General features: G+C 44.8%; 1 long non-coding RNA gene across 1 annotated transcript in view; it reads right to left on the reverse strand.

Annotated features, from left to right (window-relative positions):
• Positions 1 to 977: 977 nt before the first annotated feature.
• LOC143818123 (uncharacterized) overlaps positions 978 to 23,561 on the reverse strand; it is a 161,219-nt gene continuing 138,635 nt past the window's right edge. The window contains exon 3 of the long non-coding RNA XR_013224328.1: positions 978 to 1,095. This is a non-coding gene — a long non-coding RNA (uncharacterized LOC143818123). The remainder of the gene's footprint in view (positions 1,096 to 23,561) is intronic.

The following is a 23,561-nucleotide window of genomic DNA, read 5'->3' on the forward strand; positions in this document are numbered from 1 at the left end:
AGAAACATTTGCCAGCAGTATAACAATAGGGGGTGCTGAATTAGCAGTTGACCTGGGAATCTGTTGCCTGTTGGACCCAGTGGCACATAAAAGGACACCTTGGCTATAAATGACGGATGGAACAGTAAGCAGAGGGCCCTGTGCCAGCTCTCGCATATCGCTCTGCAATTCCAGAGATTACATTGCATTTAATGGCTGCGATACATATGCACATATCTTGGTGATATAGTAATGATAATGAATTAGTTTCTGTGGCATTCTAATTAATTTTACTTGCAGTCCTATGTAAAACCACAGGTAACATATTGTGATATTAGAATGAGTTATGGTAAATGACAAACTCGGCACTGGTACATTTTCATGTATTGTTACCAACCATTGTTCCTATGTTGTTAATCATTTGTTTTATAATTATGGCTAGGAATCCGTCTGACTTGTTTATAGCTCTTTAGAATATTTAGAAAGGAAATGGAACACAGTGTCTGGTCTGAAATAACAAAGAAAACACTTGTTTTAGATTCATTGTAAAGTAGAGCTTAAAAAAGGAATATGCATATTTTATGTGGCTAACTGTTCCCTGCACCTACAATCATTTGTATGACAGCAAAAGAAGCTAATCCCGAATCTGAAAAACTATGTGATGGGGGATTTACAGTATTAGAAGGCAAACAGTGGCAGGTGTAATTAGAAGAAGAATTTGTCATGCTCTTGACTCTGGTAGAGAATGAAAGGTCTGCAATAGCAATCTCCCAAGTGTTTACTCTATGTGAGCACACAGAAGATGGAAAGCGCATTTCCGACCACAGACAGATTAATATTTGATGCCAGGAAGAAAAATGCATGCTGTTCATGTTTATTTAGGATATTGTGAAATACAGTGAAATTTGCAATTTTATTGGATTTGCAGCTCCTTGTTTTTGCAAAGTGCTAAGCAATGTGATATAAGATGCACGGCAGTACTGTAAATGTTCATACTTGCTTGCCCCACATACCTGAGAAGTTTCCTTCAATTTAAATTAAAGATCAGCAGGTGGATACTGTATAATCACAAAGATGGATGCCTATATCTCGAAACACTAATTTTGTGACATTTGCCTGACAAAAGAAAACAAATCAGTTATTCAATGTTATACTGTCAATCAGCCGAATTTGGGAGGTTTGAACACGCCGTGATGGATTAAGCTGACATGCCTATTAAAATATGACATTCTCTTCTGCGCTACGGTATCATTTATTTCATTTTAAGCAAACTGTCACCAGCTGAATCTGCATTTTCTGATCTGATGTTGTGCCATAACCAAATAAATCGTTTATCATATTATTGCTTCTCTACAGTGATATGTGGCAGATAATAGTTTACTGCAAAAAGTTATCTATACAGTTACATTGTGACTAATTGCAACCAATTAGATGTTTACTCCCATTCACAACTGTTGGGTTAGCATTTGGACAGTGACACAATTTTAATAATTTATCCTCTTCACACTGGCACAATAAATGTAACAAATAATCAACCAAAATGTAATTGAATTGTATACTTACAACTTAAAGAGTTTTACCAAAATATTTGATTAGCTTTTTGGAAATTATAGCCTTTTTAATTTGCAAATTACCTCTTCAGAGAGAAGGATAAAGCTATAATCCAACAAGTCACTATCGACCCTTTAACGAGTCTTGCAATTAGGATAAAAGCCAAATCAGAATCTCAATTCACAGACATGGTATTTCGGGCTATTGGCCCTTGTCAGTGCAAAGTATGAGAACTGATTTGGCTAGGTGAGAGGCTGTGGACTTTTTAATCCTAAGTCATATTGCAAGACTCGCTAAAGGGTTGATAGTGATTTCAACAGCTGGTGCTATAGAGTTCAAGTCCTCTTCCTCTCTGAAGAGGCAATTTGCATATTAACTTTCCCAGAGGAGCAATGCACGGCAAATAAGCCTCCTCCTTACCTTGGTATGTGAGAGCTGGTATGCCACTCTCAGCAAGAAGAAACATTATCCCCTAGACCTCAGCCCAGAACCTCTCACCTAGCCAAATCAGTTCTCATACTTTGCACTGAGGAGGGCCAAAAGCCTGAAATACCGTGTCTGCAAATTGAGATTCTGGTACCCCTTAGACCGCAGCCTTTTTCACATAATTTCGCAGTTTTCACAGGTTTAAAATTGGACAGACTAATATATCTATTAACATAAACAATATTTTTAATAAATACTTTGCAGTCCACTACTGAAATATGAATATAACTAAACATCACCAATTATTTCTCTTTGAGATGCTTTGTTAGGCTTTAATGCTGCATTGTTTGTTGCTGTTCTTTGGTGTTTTAAGAGTGGGTGTGAGTCTTTATATCTTCAGCAAATGAAAAGTTCCATCAGGTTAAGGTCAGATAACTGAATTGGTAATAATAGAATATTAAGGGTTTTTTACATTTATCTATTAGGTTGCTTTTACTGTAGATTGTTATCATTAGACTGACATTCAGTATTTGACTGAAAGTGAGCAGAATGTAAAGCTAAATACATTTACAATGCATCTTTTTACTACTACCTGCGTTATTAGTACATACCAGCAAGATATTCCATTGGCGCCATACATTCCTTTTCCATAACACGATTACCAACATGTTTACTAGTTGCTTCATATTATGATCCCTTTTATACTGTTCTTTTACTATCTGTCTATTTCAAATTAGCTTGATTTTAGCTGTCTACAAAATCGAGATACAGTACTTGGTGTCTGTTTTAGTTATTCTCCAGCAGAGTGTTTTTTAGAGTGTTACTAGTGATAAGATCTATGAAAAAAGTACAAAGTAGTCAGCTCACCTAGTAAGAGGATTTCTCTATGTCCACACTCGCACGGAAAGAGGCTGAGCAGCTGTTGTGGACTAATGAAAAGCAAGTGTAATCCAGTGAGAGACTCTGTCTTTTGGATTAAAATATAGCTTTTAATGAGCCATTAAAATAGAAAAAAAATTGTCACTAATGGTGTACCATAAGAATAATACAGCATGTTACAACTACATACACATAATGCAGCGTTTCAACCAACGCGTTTTGACTACCGTCTAAATCAGGGTAATCATGAATGCCATCATACCATGATTAAGACGGTAGTCGAAATGCATTGGTTGAAACGCTGCATTATATGTATGTAGCTGTAACGTGCTGTACTGTATTATTCTTGTGGTACTCAATTAGTGACAATATTTTTTCTATTTTAATGGCTCATTAAAAGTTATATTTTAATCCAAAAGACAGAGTCTCTCGCTGGATTACACTTGCTTCTTATTAGCTTTAAGATCAGCCCTCTAGCATACCTCCATACTTTTACAGAAGTAAAAAAGGGACAAACCATATGTCGCAGGAAATTTTGCCCGTGCCCTTAGCCACACACCAAGTGACATCCATTTGACATATATTTATAACCTGGTTAAAGGAGATGTCAGAGTTGGTAGTGGCAGTGAGGACATTAATCAGACGCCAAAGACTGCAGGGCATAGATCAAAATCTGGGACTGTCCCGTTGTATCCATGAGAGTTGGGATTAGAGATAAACGGATCAATACATAGGACTCCAGTTCAGCGTCTTGGTCAGTGGCCCACAAATCTTTAACCTTCCAGCATCGAAAGCATTGTTTTTTATTAACTAGAGCTGATGCAATGTAAATTGTGGATGCTGCTCTTTTCTATTTGGGATCGATGGATTAATTTTTGTCCTTCCATTCACAGTTATAACAGCCAGAGCTTTCACATTTTATACAGCCTGATTATATGACATATAGCTTTTAGGTGTCTGTAAGGCCGTGTTCATATGTGCATAAATACAGTGATTTAGTTTTCTGCAGGTGTTCGCACCAATCTACACAATAACACACTTCTCTGATTATCGCTTTTTTTGTCTTTTCTTTCTTATTTGATACATTTTGGTGCAGATATGAAGCTATGTTTTAATGTGTTTTTTATAGTATATAAAAGCTTTGATTCTGCACTTAGAAAAGTAACTGCAGTTTTTTACATGTGTTTTTTAGGCTCAACAAAGAAAGCTCTAGAAAAAAAAAGCAGCAAAACCGCACAGTTCAGCAGTACAGGGGGCACAGTTGTCATGAAATCTCATCCACTTTGCTTGGTCAGTGAAATATAACAAAATTTCTGTGCAAAAAAAAGCAGCAGAAAAAAATGCAGCATTAATGCTACATTTGAACATGGCCTAAATTTCCAAGCAAAGTGGGTGTGATTTCATGAGGATGAAGACTCCTGCTCTTGGCGTGTCTGAAGACACTGCTGTACTGTGCAGGTATGGTGCATTTTGTCTCTATAGGATTCTATGTGGAGCCTGAAGAGAACACATGTAAAAAAAAATGCATTTTTAAGTGCCAAATCAAAGTTTTTCTGCACAATTAAAAAAAGTAATATATTCACTGCTACACATCTGCACCAAAGATGCATGAAATAAGGGGGAAAACGCATAAAAGAAACTCAGTAACTATGCAATAATCAGGGAAGGTTGTTATTCTCTCGTGTGGTGCAAACAGCTGCAGAAAAAGAGCAATACGAAAAAAAAATACAGAATTTACGCTGCATATGAACACAGTTACATATTTATTACATTTTTTATGTGTCTACTCCATTTACCAATCACCGTAAATAATCTGATAACTGTGTTGCGCGAGTTGTTACAATTACATACACTAAATATGTCTGTTATTTGCTGATTCTATAACATAGGGAATCATAAATAGCCTGTAAATGATTAATAGCTGCTGAGTAAATAAAAATGGATTGCATACAGGCTGCACATGGATGACTTGTGAAAAAAAATAGTCTCACTCTTATGGATGAGAATTGGAATTATTTTTTATACTGTCATGTGACCTTAGCCTAACAAAAATGATAGAGCGAGTGGAAGCCCTGGCTTATCAGGACTGAACCCTCAAATCGGGACAGTCCCACTGAATCAAGGATCATTGACAGCTATGTCTCTAGTTTTACGTTCATGAAGTTCATGAGGGCATCTCTTGATTGCAGACTTGACAATGATACAGCTTCCTCCTTAAGAGTATTCTTGGATTGGATGATATGAAGGAATTTCTCTTTATCATATAAAGAATTCTGCGATCATCTACCATAAATGTCTCCTTTGCTATTCCAGTCCTTTTGGTATTGCTGAGCTAGCCATTGCATAACTTCGTTTTAAGAATGCACCACATTTTTCATTTTGCATTCCTTTTGTTTATCCTGTACTTTCTAGTTCTTACAATGGATTAGTACTCAGAGATCAGCTTCATAGTTTTTTACAGTACTGTACTTCCAGATGTTCCCATGCATCGCATATTAATTGCAATGGATATTTTCTATTTTTTTATGGACATTGAGTAGGACAATTTTTGCATTATTTGAATATACATTTGTTTATAAAACTAAGTTTTATAACTCTTCCACATCAAATTACCATGAAGGCAGTATATATCACTGCTAGGGGTCTTCTGGAAAGAGTCAAAACTGTTGATGGTCTTTTATTCTTTGCTCATCAGAGTTGATGTGAACAATGCAAATGTCACCCTGGAAATGCTCCTCATTGTCCTTCAAACGTATAATTGCATTTTCTCCATACTCTCAATAATTTCATTTTTGTTTTGTGTTTTAATGATTTTGAAATCGTGAATCTTGATTTTAGTTAAAGAAGTAGAGACCTGCAGTTCTATAAATTGATTTTCAAGCAAACTTTGCTATCTTCTTGCTAAATGATTGTTTCTCCCTTGGAATCATTTTCCTCATCCTTTAGCTTCACAAACTTGGCCCTCTAATGCTGAGTTTCTCAACTATAATTCTCCAGGCTCTCCAACAGATCATATTTTCTGGATTTCCTTGGAATTGCAAAGGTAATGAAATTATTAGGAAGCCATCAGAAATGACCACAGATTTTTTCTGTAGGATATCCCCAAATCAAGCGCATAAAGGGTTCCTCGAGAACAGGAATTGAGAAACACAGCTTCACAGAATCATCTCGTACATCCCCAACTGCATTTTCACACTAACTCCTCATCCTACGCTCTCTCTGTTGATGTCATTCAAGACTCTGTCCTGGAACCCAAGCAATTTTCCATGTATATACTTGACCTAGGACAGATTTTGAAATCTCATGGCTTTCATTATCACAGCTATACTTGAATTTACATCTACAGTCCAGATGTCAACTTTCTGCTGTCAGGAATTCCAGAGTGAATATATCTATCTTCTCCTCCCACTTTCTTAAACTCAAAATGAAAAAAAACGGAATTGATTATTTTTTCACCACACTACTCAAATACCCTACCAGATTTAACAGTCACTATTAATAGATACACAATTTCTCCAATCTACCTAAATTTGATGGCTTAGATGTTCTTTGACTCCATACTGATGTCCATAACCTGTGTGTACATCTCCAACCTAACTTTCTGTTACTTCCTCACATGTAAACTCCAATAATGACAAGTCCTTTTTATTTCTACTCCTCTTTTCTCTTCTTCACAAACCCATCGCTGAAATTCTGTCCATGCTCCCCCATATTGTCGAATTCACTACCAAAACCAATAAGATCCTCTACCACCAATGACACCTTGAACCAGAAATCCTGCCTTATCAATAGCCTATAAACTGCAATAACCCTACTGAAACCATCCTGCCATATAAGCATTTCTACGCATATCTACAGTCATTTGCCACCTTCAATGCAGATTGTAAGCTCTCATGTTCAGGGTCCTCTCTTCCATTGCACCTGTCACTTACATAGCCATGTTTAATTGTATTTTTTGTACCTTGTTATGTATTGCTAACTGATTGTTATGTATTGTAAACGTTGTTTTCACAAGTACAGCACAATGGAATTAACGGCATCTAAGAAGAACATCACTTTTCAAGTCCTCTTCATTTAATTATACTGATCCAATAGGGTAAATAGACTAAGTGTGTATTTATGTGAGGGCAGGCACTGTTTTGCATGGGTTAGGTAGTTACTGGGTAACTCGTCGTTTGGTTCCCTTTATGTAGTATTACAATCTGGTTTTAAATATACAAAACAATTAAAGAACACTGTTCCATAAATGCAATATTATAAGACAACTGGAAGAGGAAGAAACACCGCCTCCCGTTTTGCAAATAGAGAAGTAAGTAGTATGCTGTATTTCTGCTAAGGAAAAGAAAACATCTTTAACCCCTTCATGACCCAGCCTATTTTGACCTTAATGACCTGGCCATTTTTTGCAATTCTGACCAGTGTCCATTTATGAGGTAATAACTCAGGAACGCTTAGACGGATCCTAGCAGTTCTGAGATTGTTTTTTCATGACATATTGGGCTTCATGTTAGTGGTAAATTTAGGTCGATAACTTTTTGCGTTTATTTGTGAAAAAAATGGAAATTTGGCGAAAATGTTGAAAATTTTGCAATTTTCAAATTTTTAATTTTTATTCTGTAAAACGAGAGAGTTATGTGACACAAAATAGTTAATAAATAACATTACCAACATGTCTACTTTGCATCAGCACAATTTTGGAAACAACATTTTTTTTTTGCTAGGAAGTTATAAGGGTTAAAATTTGACCAGCGATTTCTCATTTTTACAACGAAATTTACAAAACCATTTTTTAGGGACCACCTCACATTTGAAGTCAGTTAGAGGGGTCTATATGGCTGAAAATACGCAAAAGTGACACCATTCTAAAAACTGCACCCCTCAAGGTGCTCAAAACCACATTCAAGAAGTTTATTAAACCTTCAGGTGCTTCACAGCAGCAGAAGCAACATGGAAGAAAAAATTAACATTTAACTTTTTAGTCACAAAAATGATTTTTAGCAACTTTAGGAGAAACTGGACCCCAAAAGTTATTGTACAATTTGTCCTGAGTACGCCGATACCTGATATGTGGGGGAGAACCACTGTTTGGGCGCATGACAGGGCTCAGAAGGGAAGGAGTGCCATTTGACTTTTTCAATGAAAAATTGGCTCCAATCTTTAGCGGACACCATGTCGCGTTTGGAGAGCCCCTGTGTGTCTAAAGTTTGGAGCTCCCCCACAAGTGACCCCATTTTGGAAACTAGTCCCCCCAAGGAGCTTGTCTAGATGCATAGTGAGCACTTTGAACCCCCAGGTGCTTCACAAATTGATCCGTAAAAATGAAAAAGTACTTTTTTTTCACAAAAAATTTCTTTTAGCCTCAATTTTTTCATTTTCACTTGGGTAACAGGATAAAATGGATCCTAAAATGTGCTGGGCAATTCCTCCTGAGTACACCGATACCTCATATATGGTCACAAACCACTGTTTGTGCACACGGCAAGGCTTGGAAGGGAAGGAGCGTAATTTGGCTTTTGAATGAAAAATTAGCTCCAATCGTTAGCGGACACCATGTTGCGTTTGGATAGCCCCTGTTTGCCTAAACATTGGCAATCCCCCACAAGTGTCCCCATTTTGGAAACTAGACCCCCCAAGGAACTTAGGTAGATATGTGGTGAGCACTTTGATCCCCCAAGTGCTTCACAGACGTTTACAACGCAGAGCCGTGAAAATAAAAAATAATTTTTCTTTCCTCAAAAATTGCTTTAGCAAGCAATTTTTTATTTTCGCAAGGATAACAGGAGAAACTGGACCCCAATAGTTGTTACCCAGTTTGTCCTGAGTTTGCTGGTATCCCATATGTGGGGGTGAACTGCTATTTTGGCGCACGTTGGGGTTTGGAAGGGAGGGAGCACCATTTGACTTTTTGAACGCAAGATTGGCTGGAATCAATGATGGCGACATGTTGCGTTTGGAGACCCCTGATGTGCCTAAACAGTGGAAACCCCTCAATTCTACCTCCAACACTAACAGAAACACAGCCCTAACCCTAACCCCAACTCCAGCCATAACCCTAACCACAACCCTAACACCATTACACCCCTAACCACAACCCTAACCCCAACACACCCCTAACCCTAATCCCAACCCTAACCCTAATCCTAACCCTAATCCCAACCCTAACACTAATCCCAACCCTAACCACAACCCTAACCCCAACACACCCCTAACTATAACCTTAACCACAAGCCTAATCCTAACCCTATTTCCAACCCTAGGCCTAATTCCAACCCTAAGTCTAATTCCAACCCTAAGGCTGTGTGCCCATGTTGCGGATTCGTGAGATTTTTCCGCACCATTTTTGAAAAATCTGCAGGTAAAAGGCACTGCGTTTTACCTGCAGATTTGCCCCGGATTTCCAGTGTTTTTTCTGCGGATTCACCTGCGGATTCCTATTGAGGAACAGGTGTAAAACGCTGCGGAATCCGCACCAAGAATTGACATGCTGCGGAAAATACAACGCAGGGTTTCCGCGTGGTATTTTCCGCACCATGGGCAAAGCGGATTTGGTTTTCCATAGGCTTACATGGTACTGTAAACCTGATGGAAAACTGCTATGAATCCGCTGCGGATCTGCAGACAAATCCACACCGTGTGCACATAGACTAATTCTAACTCTAACCCTCGTTCTAACCCTAATTCTAACCCTAACCCTAGCCCTAACCCTAACCCTAGCCCTAACCCTAACCCTAACCCTAACCCTAGCCCTAGCCCTAACCCTAGCCCTAACCCTAAAACTAACCCTAGCCCTAGCCCTAACCCTAGCCCTAACCCTAACCCTAACCCTAACCCTAGTGGAAAAATAAAAATAAATATATTTTCTTTATTTTATTATTGTCCCTACCTATGGGGGAGATAAAGGGGGGGTTCATTTACTATTTTTTTATTTTGATCACTGTGATAGGTTTTATCACAGTGATAAAAATGTACCTGTAACGAATCTGCCAGCCGGCAGATTCTGCGGGCGCACTGCACATGCGCCCACCATTTGGAAGATGGCGGCACCCATGGACAAGACGGACGGATACCAGGAGGCTCGGTAAGTATGAGGGGGGTGGGATCGGAGCACGGGGGTGGATCGGAGCACGGGGGAGCAGACAGGAGGATGGGGGAAGCGGACAGGAGGACGGAGGGGAGCAGAGCACAGTACAGTACAGGATGGAGGACTGGGGAGGAGATCATGGCGGTGGCAGATCAGGGTTTGCAGCCATGGCCGATGATATTGCAGCATTGGCCATGGCTGGATTGTAATATATACAAATTGCCCTGATTGGCTGTTTCACTTTCAACAGCCAATCGGAGCGATTGTATCCATGGGAGAGCGAAGCCACCCCCCAGGCTGAAGTACCACTCCCCCTGTGCCTGTAGGTCGGGTGAAATTGGAGTTAACCCTTTCACCCGACCTGAAGGGATGCGATCATTCTGTGACACAGCATATGCATCACAGGTCGGATTGGCACCGACTTTCATGACGCATACGCTGTGTCACAGGTCGGGAAGGAGTTAAAAGCATCTGAAAATCAAGTACATGAGCATCAGAGTGGTTCTTTCCAAAGTGCGCTTTGTATCAAGTCTGTAACTAAACATTTATTTATTTGTACATATTATGGTGTTTATATACTGTATGCAATCCTCATTAATAAAATGAGCTCCACAATTGATAATACCATCCAGATTACACCTTGTCACATGTATGCAATCATTGACCGGCCATTTTAAGGTTCATACTTCTGTGCTGCAGGTATAAATCTGATACTCAATTTAAATCATCATCTTCCAAACCTTAGATCAATTGTCATGGAAAGGAGATTGCTCCTCACTGAGCAGGCAATCGCTGGTGTAGATATGGGGGAAGATATCAGCATGGAATTGCCGGACAAGGAGGCGGATATGTGGGTGACAGTTACAAGGCGGGGTAACAGGAAGAGTGTTAGATTATTAGGTTATTCCTGACCTGACACCCCCCACAAATTTGCAAAGTCAGGAGATGAGGGGAATGTCAACAAGATACTATTTCTGAATGCCAGGGGATTGTCTGCTCCAGTAAGGTGGAAGCAGAAGTGCAGAGCAGACCAGAAACGTGCTGGTAAAAGGGGATAAACTTATTAGGTGAAACAATCGAGCTATCTGCCACATAGACCTGAGTTGTTGAATGGTTTGTTGTGGAGCGCCCCCACTGCCGCAGGGCCAAGGGGTACCCGGTACCGGGCCTCTCTGTCGCAGTTCTGGGGTTGTCACGGTGGCTAGACCCGGCCCGTGACCCTGCTGAGGTGCGTCCAATGAAGGTGGAGAGTGATGTTGTTGTGGTGTGGTGCAGGTCGCGGTGAATAACGAGGACACCAGGTTGCAGTCTCTTTACCTTTTTACTGAAGGTTTGGAGGTACCCAATCCAGAACACTGTTAACCGGGCTGTCTGCGACCGGCTGGTCCGAAGGCACATCAGGAGTCCCCTTAACAGGTGGGAATCAGCGTCTACCTTCTAGCGCCTATGTGTTGTAGTCCTTCCCTGCTGAGCACCCAGGGATAGTCCTCACAACTGATTCTGTCTGTCTCTGATCTTCGTTCTCTCCGTCCCCCAGATGATATGGTTAGGACACACCCGTATGACGGGGTAGGCCTGGAGTTCTTCCGGGACCCTAGAGTTGCCCCTCTCCCACAGCTGCCTCCGTTGTCTGCTTAGGTGTTTTAGTGAGACAGCCAACCTATAAATGGCTGTCCTGCCGTGGTTTGAAGTAATGCTTAAAGTCTCTTACTTTCTCGGCGTTCCGGCCACCGACTGTTTGCGCCTCAAAAGGATGTTGCCTTGATCTTACAGCACGACTCCTTCTGGTCCTATCGCCTCTTCGCTGTATTCCCATTTTCTCACTTTTTGTCCTTTCTTAGGAATCTGTCAGGATCCCATCCCTGACAAGTCCTTTCTCTAGCTCTTCCCAATTACTTCTCCCTGTCTTTTTGTCCAACCCCCAGTTTTACCAGAGTGTGAGGAGTGGCCTACTAGGTAGAACCACTCCCCCTGGTGGCCAGAGTGTGAAGTGTAGTGTGTGTGATACCTGGTCAGGTGAACTCCTTTAGTGCGATCAGACGTACCAACACCCCCATTAGCGGCGGAGCATCAGTACTGCAACAACCAGAACTCTGGGGCGCTGCACTCCCCCCCGGTTAAATCCAGTACTCCCGGACTGGGAAAGTAAGAACAACAATACATGTTAACAGAAAACACACAACATCTTGAAATATTATAAACAATTAAACATAACAGTGCTTCCCTTTATGGGAGGTGAGGACTCTTGAACGTTGCAAAAGTTAGGTCATGCACAGTTTATGACTCTCAGTTCAGTGGTTGAAACAGCGGGGACCCCGGGTAAACAAAGGGGTCCCCTTTTAGAAATTTTTGGAGCAATTCACTGTCCATTACTCCGTTTGTCCATTTTAAAACCTGTAACAAAAGATATGTACACAAACATTTTCAACTAAATAGCAGCCCTCATTAATATCTCCAAGTTTTGTAGCGGAGGGGAGTTTGATTCTGAGTGCTGCGTGTGGACCTTCGCACCTGTAAGCTTGTCTACATTGGACTAACATCAAGAGAACTACGTGTTCGCATTCGCGAGCACGTACGAGATATTGTAGCAGCACAAGATATCGAGGATGTAGAGAGCCTAAAACCAATTCCCAAACATTTCCGGAAACACCATAAATGTAATCCCAAAGATTTAAAGGCATGGGGCATTGAGAGGATCCATGTTGGCATTAGAGGTGGGGATGCCAAACAAAAACTGGCCCAAAGAGAGTGCCGCTGGATAGCGGTATTAAACACACTAGCTCCTGCCGGCCTAAATGAAAACCTAAGTTTCAGCTCCTTTTTATAGTTATTCTCCAGTTGGTTTTTAATACGTGGGTTTTATTTTCTGCGTTTGTTGTCTGTTTTTTTATTTTTTATTGATGTTATTTGTAACTGTAGTTTTTCTTTGATCTATATATAGTTACCTTTCACTGGGTATGGCGCTTCTGTACATCGTCCCTTGGTCACTGGAGATTCCGTTTCTGTCCACTGTTCCTGTTGGAGTCTTGATCCGCTGTCCATCTTGTGTCTTCAGCCTGGTACATCATGGCCCATCAAGTGGTCTGGAATAAATAAAACATGGGGAATCTGTTTTAGCACGTGATGTTTTTTAAAACAAATATGTATTAATTTGCTGTTGACTTGTATATTTAATATGTCACTTTTATGGTTATCAAACAAATCTGTTTAATTTATGGTCACTCTTGTAGAGGGCAATATATATAATGTATTTATTCACTAATCTGTACACTTTATACTCCATATATGGAGTCATAATTACGGCTTAGTGGTCTTCACCTAGCCATGTGGAGTTTCTGCACTTATTCTATCTCTTTTTATATCTTTTATCGTGCTCACCGCAGGAGTCAATTAGTCTTTTGTTTTTCCTCCTTTTTATTATTCTTATTTGCTATGTTTAAGTGCGGTCACTCCTTCACAGTAAAAATTAACATAACACTCTGCCTCCTGATTAAGGTCGGCTCACTGCAGGATTCAATTAGTCCTTTGTTTTTTCTTTCTTTCTTTTTTGCACTGTCTTACTTGCGGTCACTCCTTCACAGCAAAAATTAACATACTACCCCGCCTCCTGATTAAGGCCGGCTGCCATTCGGTCCACTGCGCGCATTCCTGGTGTCATCTTAGTCCCGGGGCATTGTGGGAGGCGCCGCCGGATGACGTTTGCGGTTCAGTGGGGTCAGGTGACTGGCTTGCTGAGCCGCGGCGCCATCTTGGATGCCGCTCGCAATGCAACACCTGGCTGGGTGACACGCAGCTATGCGCCGGCACAGGTGGACACAGTGAAGGCAAATTGGGACACTATAAAATGAAGCGCCGGACAGCTAACAAACACCGCCCCCTGAGGAAGCAAGCTGACGCGAAACGTGCGTTGGGGCAACGGTGTGGTCCGGTCGTGGTGCCAGCACATGGGTAAGAGTCTGGGGGGAGGTTCCATGGTTTGACATGTGAGATATGAGTCAGTGTACAGGGCTCATGGCATTGGTATACAATTGGTTATACGCTCCCCGTTTCTAGACCCATGTTATACTCTGCACAATACAAGTGATCTGCTTTTACATGTGGCATCAGACCGATTTCTGCACCGTTTTTCTTGTCTGTGCTACCCCTACCCTTCTAAAGCGCTTGAGTATTATCTTTATGTATTTGTTTGTAGTTGTAAATTATTGGTAAAAATTGCTGTAAATTAATAAAATATTTATATAAATGTTCTTTGGACATGAAACTCCATTTTTCCTTTTTTTGCTTGATTGTCTTCGCAGTGCAGGGGTTGCTATTGGCCTAACAGGGCCCGCTATGCTCGCTACCGCTGGTGTAGTGCACTGTCTTCTAGCTACGCTTCTAGTGAGTCTGGGTAGCACTGGCAGGCTGGAGCTCTCAGGGCCGCTGCTACCAACAGTGGGTACGGCAGATTCGCCGATAGCAGAGGGAGGATTTGCCGGTTCAACGGTTGACATGGCATCTTCAGGTAAGGCTTGCTGAGATTGCGGGCCTGGATGATCTGGCACCACAATTAGTTCTGGTGGGTCCGGCTGGCGGAACATTAGAACAGGTACCACGATGGCCTGATTTACCTGAGTCCAGGACTGGGGAAAATCACCAAGAACAGTGTGTATCATCTTCTCCTTTTCTACAGGTGGGGAGGTTCCTGGATCCGTTTCCCTCTCTCTCAACTTATCAGGGCAGACTTTAAGGTGGTCCCTGGATATCGCCGTCGAGGTCTCACCTCCATCCTTGCTGATGAGACAAACCTTCGTGTTGTCGAAATCGGATGGCAGGACGGTATACGGTTCCGCTTCCCATTGGTCATCGAGTTTGTGTGGCCTCCTCTTTCGTTTGAGTACGTGCTCACCAGGTGACAAGGGAATCGCAGGAGCATGCTGGTTGTAGTCCCTTTCTTGTTTTTGTCTAGCCTGGGCGAGACTTCTTTCCACGCATTCCTGTACTTTGCGGTACTTTCGCTGCCTTTCTGCATCCCAATCTGCATCCGGCGAGGTATCTTAGGGGACTAGGACCCCCATGTCCAGGTCAACGGGTAACTTGCTAGATCTTCCTCGTATCAGGTACGCTGGAGTGCAGTTGGTGGAATTTACTGGGATATGAGTGTATATGTCCACCAAGTCAGGCAACTTTGTCGGCCACAGGTTCCGCTCCTCTACGGGCAAGGTCTTCATTAAGTCGATCATCACTTGGTTCATCTTTTCACACATCCCGTTGGTTTGGGGATGGTACGGTGTGGTTCTGATCTTCTTACACCCGTACAGATGGCAGAACTCTTGGAACACCTCTGCTTCAAATGCTGGTCCCTGATCGGTCAGTACCTTCTCCGGGTACCCATGGGGCCTACAAAAGTACTGCTGGAAGGCCTTGGCAGCCGTCCTGGCCATTAGATCCTTGACAGGTACAACCACCAAAAATCTGGAGTAGTGATCTACGATGGTAAGAGCGTAGATATAGCCTGACCGGCTAGGTGTCAGCTTCACATGATCCAGCGCGACCAGTTCGAGCGGCCGTTTGGTGATGATGGGCTGCAAGGGAGCCGTTGGCTGTCACGGTCCTTCCTGCGTAGGCTACATGGACCGCACTCCCGACACCACTTCTCAATGGCTCTCTTCATGCCAATCCAATAGAACCTCCCTCGGAGTAGCCTCTCCAGCTTCTTCCATCCGAAGTGTCCGGCTCCATCGTGGTAGGCTCCCAGAACCATGGGCACATCTTGCCTCGGCACCACTATCTGCCATACCAATTCATGAGTACGCGGGTCGATACTCCTCCGGCACAGCGTGCCATCATGGATAAACAGTTTGCTTCTCCCCTTACACAGCTGTCGGGTCTCCTGTGGGTCATCTGGGCCGGGATGCAACCCTGCCTGCGGCAGGAGCTCTTTCACCCGACGGACCGCGGGGTCACCATCCTGGGTCTCCGCCCATCCGTGATGGGGCAGGGGATTCAGCGTGGCATTCTGTATGTTCTTGTACCGGTTCTTCACATGATGGGAGTACTGAGCGGCTTTGGGCGATGGAACGCAGGCAACTCTATCTCTTCAAGTCCCTCCAGGTCCTCCCCCGTTTCTGGCAAATTGGGCATCCGGGACAAGGCATCGGCGTTCACATTCTTGCGTCCTGCCTGGTACTTGATGGTGAAGTCGTAGTTGGACAGCCGGGCCATCCACCGCTGTTCCAAGGCCCCAATTTTGGCTGTATCCAAGTGTGTCAGCGGATTATTATCCGTGAAGACGGTGAACTTCGCCGAGGCCAGGTAGTGTTTGAACCTCTCTGTCACTGCCCAGACGATGGCAAGGAACTCCAGTTTAAAGGAACTGTAGTTGTCAGGGTTCCTTTCCGTGGGACGGAGCTTCCTGCTGGCATAAGCGATCACCCTCTCTTTGCCTTTTTGGACCTGGGACAGCACGGCTCCCAATACCACATTGCTGGCATCCGTGTACAGCACAAACGGTTGGTCGTATTCGGGGTAGGCCAGTACCTCTTCTCCCATCAGTGCCGACTTCAAACAAGTGAAGGATCCTTCCAGACCCTCGTTCCAGTCAAATGGGGCGTTCTTACCCTTGGTCTTCTATGATTGGCCCACCAACAGGTCTTGCAAGGGTGCGGCCTTCTTGGTGAAGTCCTTGATGAACCTTCGGTAATAGCCTACCAGCCCGAGGAACTGCCGGACTTCGTGGAGGTTGCTGGGCTTTGGCCAGTCTTGGATCACCGTGACCTTGTCGGGGTCTGGGGCTACTCCTTCAGCGCTCACCACATGGCCCAGGTACTGCACTTTGGGTTTCAGCAGATGACATTTGGACGGTTTCACCTTTAAGCCAAAGTTGGACAGGGCTTCAAACACCTCAGCCAGGTGCTTCAGATGGTCTTCGTAGGTCTTAGAGAAGACAATGACATCATCCAAATATAGCAGTACGGTTTCAAAGTTCTTGTGCCCCAGACAGCACTCCATCATCCTCTGAAACGTCCCCGGAGCATTGCACAATCCGAAGGGCATGTAGTTGAATTCGCAGAGACCCATCGGTGTCGTGAAGGCCGTCTTCTCTTTGTCCGCCTCCGCCACGGGAACCTGCCAGTACCCACTGGTGAGATCTAAGGTAGAGAAATAGTTAGCAGACTTTAGGGCAGCCAGAGACTCCTCTATCCTGGGCAGTGGGTATGCGTCCTTATGTGTAATGCGATTCAACTGCCTGTAATCAACGCACATCCTCATTGTGCCATCTTTGTTTTTAACAAGGACTAACGGAGCTGCCCAGGGGCTACAACTGTCTCTCACCACCCCAGCCTCCTTCATTTCTCGCAACATGTCCTTAGCACACTGGTAGTTAGCTGGGGGTACAGGGCGGTATCTCTCTTTTATGGGCCGGTTATTGACGGTTTGGCGAGCATGACATACTTGGTGAGATGGACCTCTTCCTCCCTGCAATTAAGGACAGGTACTGGCACCCTCCCCTGGCGGACGTCGACCACCCCCCTGGCTGGGGGCCTACCTGTAGAGTGGGCCTATTGTCTGAATAGACGGGTTCTACCAGGGCCTGGTAGTCCTTACCCCTGAGGCCTATGGCTGCCCGACACCATATCAACATCTCACTCCTGGGAGGTATTGCGATAGGGTTTGAATCACTCACAGTGACACGACCAATTTCACCACCAGTCAGCTCTACCTGCTGTCTCTGCATCAGAGCTCTGATTTCTTTTTGCAGGGCGCGTTGTTCACTGTAGCCAGCAGTTTCTGCTACCTGTTGCAACAAGACGATAACTTCTGCAAGACAATTTTCTATCACATTGGTGCCAATAGTCATCATGGGATTACATTCACGGCGGTCAATATCAACAATTACAATCCCCTGGGCCTTCAATTCCACCCGCCCCACCTTGATGGTGACCTCTTTATACCCCACTTGTGGCAACGGCTGACCATTACTGGCTATGATGGTGAAATCATCATCGGGGCCACGAGTAATATCGGTGTCCTCCCAATACCGTTTATAAAGCACGTAAGGCATAGTCGTCACCTGAGAACCGGTGTCCAGCAGAGCGTTCATGGGGATACCGTCGATCACAACAGGAAGAACTGGCTGCCCTCCAATGTATTTGGCTCTCCAATGCGGCGGGCCTGATCGTCCTACTCCTGGGGGTTGGCCCTTTGCCCCAGGGGTTGCTCGTTTAAAGGACAGTACCTTGCCAGGTGGCCCACCTGGTGACAGCGGCGGCAGATGGGTCGTCCGTCCCGATGGAAGCGATCATCATCCCGGCCTCTGGTTGGCGGAGTCCTCCTGTGTCGCATCCAGGGGACATCTTCTGGTCTGGAGGCCAGCTGGATCTTCTCCTTGGGGGGCCTCCTGTAGGGATTGCACCGTCCGGGCTAGGGCAACAACGCTCTTGGTCAGCTCCTGCATCTGGAGGCGGAGTCCTGCAGTGAAGTCATCCTCTAGGCTCTGGGTGTCGGCCTCGGTGGCGACTGGGGCATCCGGCGCCACCTCCCGGTGGTATGTGAGAGCGGGACGCCTGGGTGGTATTGCACGGCTGGGCTGTCGCTCCTGCAGCGCCTGGATAGCTTTATCCTTGAATTGCACAAAAGTCAAGTCTGGATTCTGCATGGCCAAGAAGTGTAATTGGCCCCTTTGGTGACTGCACAGGAGCCCCTCAATGAACCGCTCTTTCAGGAGTTTGTCCTCATCTTGCATGCTGCCGGGGTCACTCTGCTTGATGGCCCACAGCGCCTCCTGGAGATTAAGGGCATAGTCCCGTAAGCTATCCTGCGGTCTCTGTTTGCATCCATAGAAAGTCATTTTAATTTCTGTAGCAGTACGGGTATCGAAGGTGGCTTTAAGCTTTGCAAAAACCTGCTGTGCCGTTCCCTTATCCACGGCGGGCCAGGACTTCACTTCTCTCAGAGCCGCCCCAAAGAGTTTGCCGATTATCATATGAACCTTCTGAGGCTCTGTCAGGGGATAAAACTCAAGCAGGCTGCAGATCCCTTCTTTAAAGTCAGTGAATGTATGTGACTCCCCGGAGTATCGTGGGAGCCAGGCCGCTCCGGGCAGGTACGGCATAGAGAAGGGCATTATGGCCTTTGTGGTGGCGGCAGTGTCCGGCTGGCTGATGGGGGCAGCGGGTGCTGTGGCAACCGGTGGTGGTATTAGGGCCGCGGCTACATCCGCTGCGGGGACCGGAGTTGCCCCTGTGTCCACGGCTGTGACTGCCGCCTCCGCTCCTCCCGACTCGGACATGGCTGTCCCTTCCTCCCACTAACCTGCTGGAGGTCGGAGTTCCTCTTCCGGAGTTGGCACTTTACCGCGCTTCCTTGTTCCGCACTTCTCTTGACTGGTTCCGCCCACGAAGCTAAGGCTCCTCCCTCCATGCACGGCAATGGCGAATTGTGGCGGGAACTCTTGGCGGCAATTAGCAATTCACAGTCTTTGCAATAAGTCACAGTCCAAGTACAATAAATCACAGTTCCAAGGCACACATGACCTGATTCTTCATGCTTAAGTAGATCCTGTTTGTGACGCCAAGTTGGAGCGCCCCCACTGCCGCAGGGCAGAGGGGTACCCGGTACCGGGCCTCTCTGTTGCAGTTCTGGGGTTGTCACAGTGGCTAGACCCGGCCCGTGACCCTGCTGAGGGGCGTCCAATGAAGGTGGAGAGTGATGTTGTTGTGGTGTGGTGCAGGTCGCGGTGAATAACGAGGACACCAGGTTGCAGTCTCTTTACCTTTTTACTGAAGGTTTGGAGGTACCCAATCCAGAACACTGTTAACCGGGCTGTCTGCGACAGGCCGGTCCGAAGGCACATCAGGAGTCCCCTTAACAGGTGGGAATCAGTGTCTACCTTCTAGTGCCTATGTGTTGTAGTCCTTCCCTGCTGAGCACCCTGGGATAGTCCTCACAACTGATTCTGTCTGTCTCTGATCTTCGTTCTCTCCGTCCCCCAGATGATATGGTTAGGACGCACCCGTATGACGGGGTAGGCCTGGAGTTCTTCCGGGACCCTAGAGTCGCCCCTCTCCCACAGCTGCCTCCGTTGTCTGCTTAGGTGTTTTAGTGAGACAGCCAACCTATAATTGGCTGTCCTGCCGTGGTTTGAAGTAATGCTTAAAGTCTCTTACTTTCTCGGCGTTCCGGCCACCGACTGTTTGCGCCTCAAAAGGATGTTGCCTCGATCTTACAGCACGACTCCTTCTGGTCCTATCGCCTCTTCGCTGTATTCCCATTTTCTCACTTTTTGTCCTTTCTTAGGAATCTGTCAGGATCCCATCCCTGACAGGTCCTCTCTCTAGCTCTTCCCAGTTACTTCTCCCTGTCTTGTTGTCCAACCCCCAGTTTTACCAGAGTGTGAGGAGTGGCCTACTAGATAGAACCACTCCCCCTGGTGGCCGGAGTGTGAAGTGTAGTGTGTGTGATACCTGGTCAGGTGAACTCCTTTAGTGCGATCAGACGTACCAACACCCACCTTAGCGGCGGAGCATCAGTACTGCAACGACCAGGACTCTGGGGCGCTGCATGTTGTATTTCTGCATGCGTCCAGATTTTATCAAAGGGTCATATTTTTCAAAGTGCAAGGCAGTTATACATGGCAGCTCAACAGGCCAAAAGACAAGTAGGCCATACTTTCAAGGCATTCAAACAAACTTGTTTCTAATTTGTTTGTGCTACAAAGTGGTTCTATCATACAGTATCTATTTGCTTTACCTATGTACTAGCTGCTACATTTTTTGACATCTACCACCATTTCACCCACTATGAGCACCCAAGCATATCAGTCCCTCTCTCCTTCCTCTCCGATATACAGCTCACATGCTCTTTTCACCTTCTTAAACTAGACAGATCAATTCACTACCACTGTACAATGCTCTCACAAATCATCATACCATCTGCTTACCCTATTTATTATCCTAGTCATAGGATATACCTTTTCTAAGCCCTTAAAACAATACATTTAACTTTTTCTCTGCTACACACAGAAATCCTGCTAATCTCACTAATATTCACTGTATGCCTTCTCCTGTAATTGTGATCTTTGGAAACTGTTACTGCAGCTCTTATTAATTCTTGTCTGGACTATTGCAACACTCTACTAATTGGACTCCCTCTTTCTAAACCCTCCCCTCTACAATCCAACCTGAATAGAGTAAACAGGATAATATTCTTCTCCAACCACTACACTGATGCTTCTACTCTGAGCCAGTGATTGCACTGGTTGCCCACATCCTACAGAGTACAATATAAACTTATATCTCTCACCCACATAGCTGTCCACGGTTCTGCACATCTCATCCGCAGTCTCTGTCTGCAATTCTACCCATGGTCTCCATTCCACTAATGACCAAAGACTAACATCCTCAATAATCCAAACTCCCCACACCCATCTCCAAGACTTTTTTCATGCTGAGCCAGTTCTCTGGAATGTATATTCTCAGAGAATTTGGTTAATTCCCAGTATCCACAGTTTTAAGGATGCACTGAAATGTTTTTTTTAGACTGACTTATCACATCACTAGTCTAACTATTCCCTTTTTTTTACCTTAATAAAAAAGTTTCCTCACAATCTGGTCCCTCATATCATCTATTTACACACACTCCATGCATTTGATAGCACATTGTATCTGTACTTGTACAGGTACTGACTGGTAATTGGTTTATGCAGCATTAATTAAATATCCTATTTATTATATTGATGGTTGGACCAATGAATAAAAGCCCTTTTTATCATTTACCATTGTGTCTCCCCTGTTTGCTCATCTACTATATAATTGTCTAAGGGTCACTTCCGTCTGTCTTTCTGTCACGGTTATTCATTCGCTGATTGGTCTCGCCAGCTGCCTGACATGGCTGCCGCGACCAATCAGCGACGGGCACAGTCTGGAAGAAAATGGACGCTCCTTCCTCCCCGCAGTCAGCGCCCGCTCCGTACTCCCCTCCAGTCAGCTCTCACACAGGGTTAATGCTGCTATTAACCCTGTGTGACCAACGTTTTACTATTGATGCTGCCTATGCGGCGTCAATAGTAAACATATCTAATGATAAAAATAATAATAATAAAAAAAATCGTTATATACTCACCGTCCGTCGGCCCCTCGGATCCACAACAGGCCTTCCCTGCTCGCGGTCCAGGGAACTGGTCCGTGCTGCGATCTCGCGAGACCGCAATGCAATCTTCAGACCGGAGCGCGCGAGGAGCGGTAACCGGCTGCTTCGATCCTGAGGCTCCGGAAGGTGAGTATATAACTATTTTTTATTTTATTTCTTTTTTTGACAGGGATATGATGCATACTACGTGGCTCGGCAATATACTACGTGACTGGGCAATATACTATGTGGCTGGGCACTATACTACGTGACTTGGCAGTATACTATGTAGCTGGGCAATATACTATGTGGCTGGGCACTATACTACGTGACTGGGCAGTATACTATGTGGCTGAGCAGTATACTACGTGACTGGGCAGTATACTATGTGGCTGGGCAGTATACTATGTGGCTGGGCACTATACTACGTGACTGGGCAGTATACTATGTGGCTGGGCAATATAGTACGTGGCTGGGCACTATACTACGTGACTGGGCAATATACTATGTGGCTGGGCACTATACTACATCACTGGGCAATATACTACGTCACTGGGCAATATACTATGTGGCTGGGCAATATACTATGTGGCTGGGCAATATACTATGTGGCTGGGCAATATACTATGTGGCTGGGCACTATACTACATGACTGGGCAATATACTATGCGTCTGGGCACTATACTACGTCACTGGGCAATATACTACGTGACTGGGCAATATACTATGTGGCTGGCCAATAAACTACGTGACTAGGCAGTATACTATGTGACTGGCCAATAAACTACATGACTAGGCAGTATACTATGTGGCTGGGCAGTATACTATGTGGCTGGGCAGTATACTACTTGGCTGGGCAGTATACTACGTGGCTGGGCAATATACTACGTGGCTGGGCAATATACTACATGGCTGAGCAATATACTACGTGGCTGGGCAATATACCACGTGGCTGGGCAATATACTACGTGGCTGGGCAATAGCATTCTAGAATACCTGATGCATTAGAATCGGGCCACCATCTAGTAGATTATAAGCATGCAAGCAGTGCCCTCACTCCTCTTAGTACGTGTTGAATTATGTGTTGGTTTTTAATGTCTAATATTGTCTTTACCAGTATTGGATAAAACCGAACAGTAAAGTTCGGGTTATGTACCAAAAGTCTAGTCTCCGTGCATGGAACTCGAACGCAGACTTCTCCAGGAAGTCCGTGTTGCTGTTTGGGTTCAGCAGCCCGAACAGAGGGTGTTTCTTATGCTGTCATTAATGATGAGCGAGCATGCTCGCCACTACTCATTACTCGCCCGAGCATCTCACTACTCGAGATGCTTTGAGCTTGCCAAGTATTTCCGAGGTTGCATGGCGAGAGCTTGGGTCCCCGCCCTGCATGTTTGGCGTTCTTTAGAGAGCCAATGAACATGCAGGGATTGTCTGCCACACACTGTAATTGTGCAGCCATGTTGGTTGTGACAGTACAGTGATTGGCTGGCCGCACAGCGTCATCAGGTCTATAACAGACCTGGTGCCGCCATGCTCG

Source organism: Ranitomeya variabilis, chromosome 3 (genome assembly GCF_051348905.1).
Source record: "Ranitomeya variabilis isolate aRanVar5 chromosome 3, aRanVar5.hap1, whole genome shotgun sequence".
NCBI classification, from domain to species: domain Eukaryota; kingdom Metazoa; phylum Chordata; class Amphibia; order Anura; family Dendrobatidae; genus Ranitomeya; species Ranitomeya variabilis.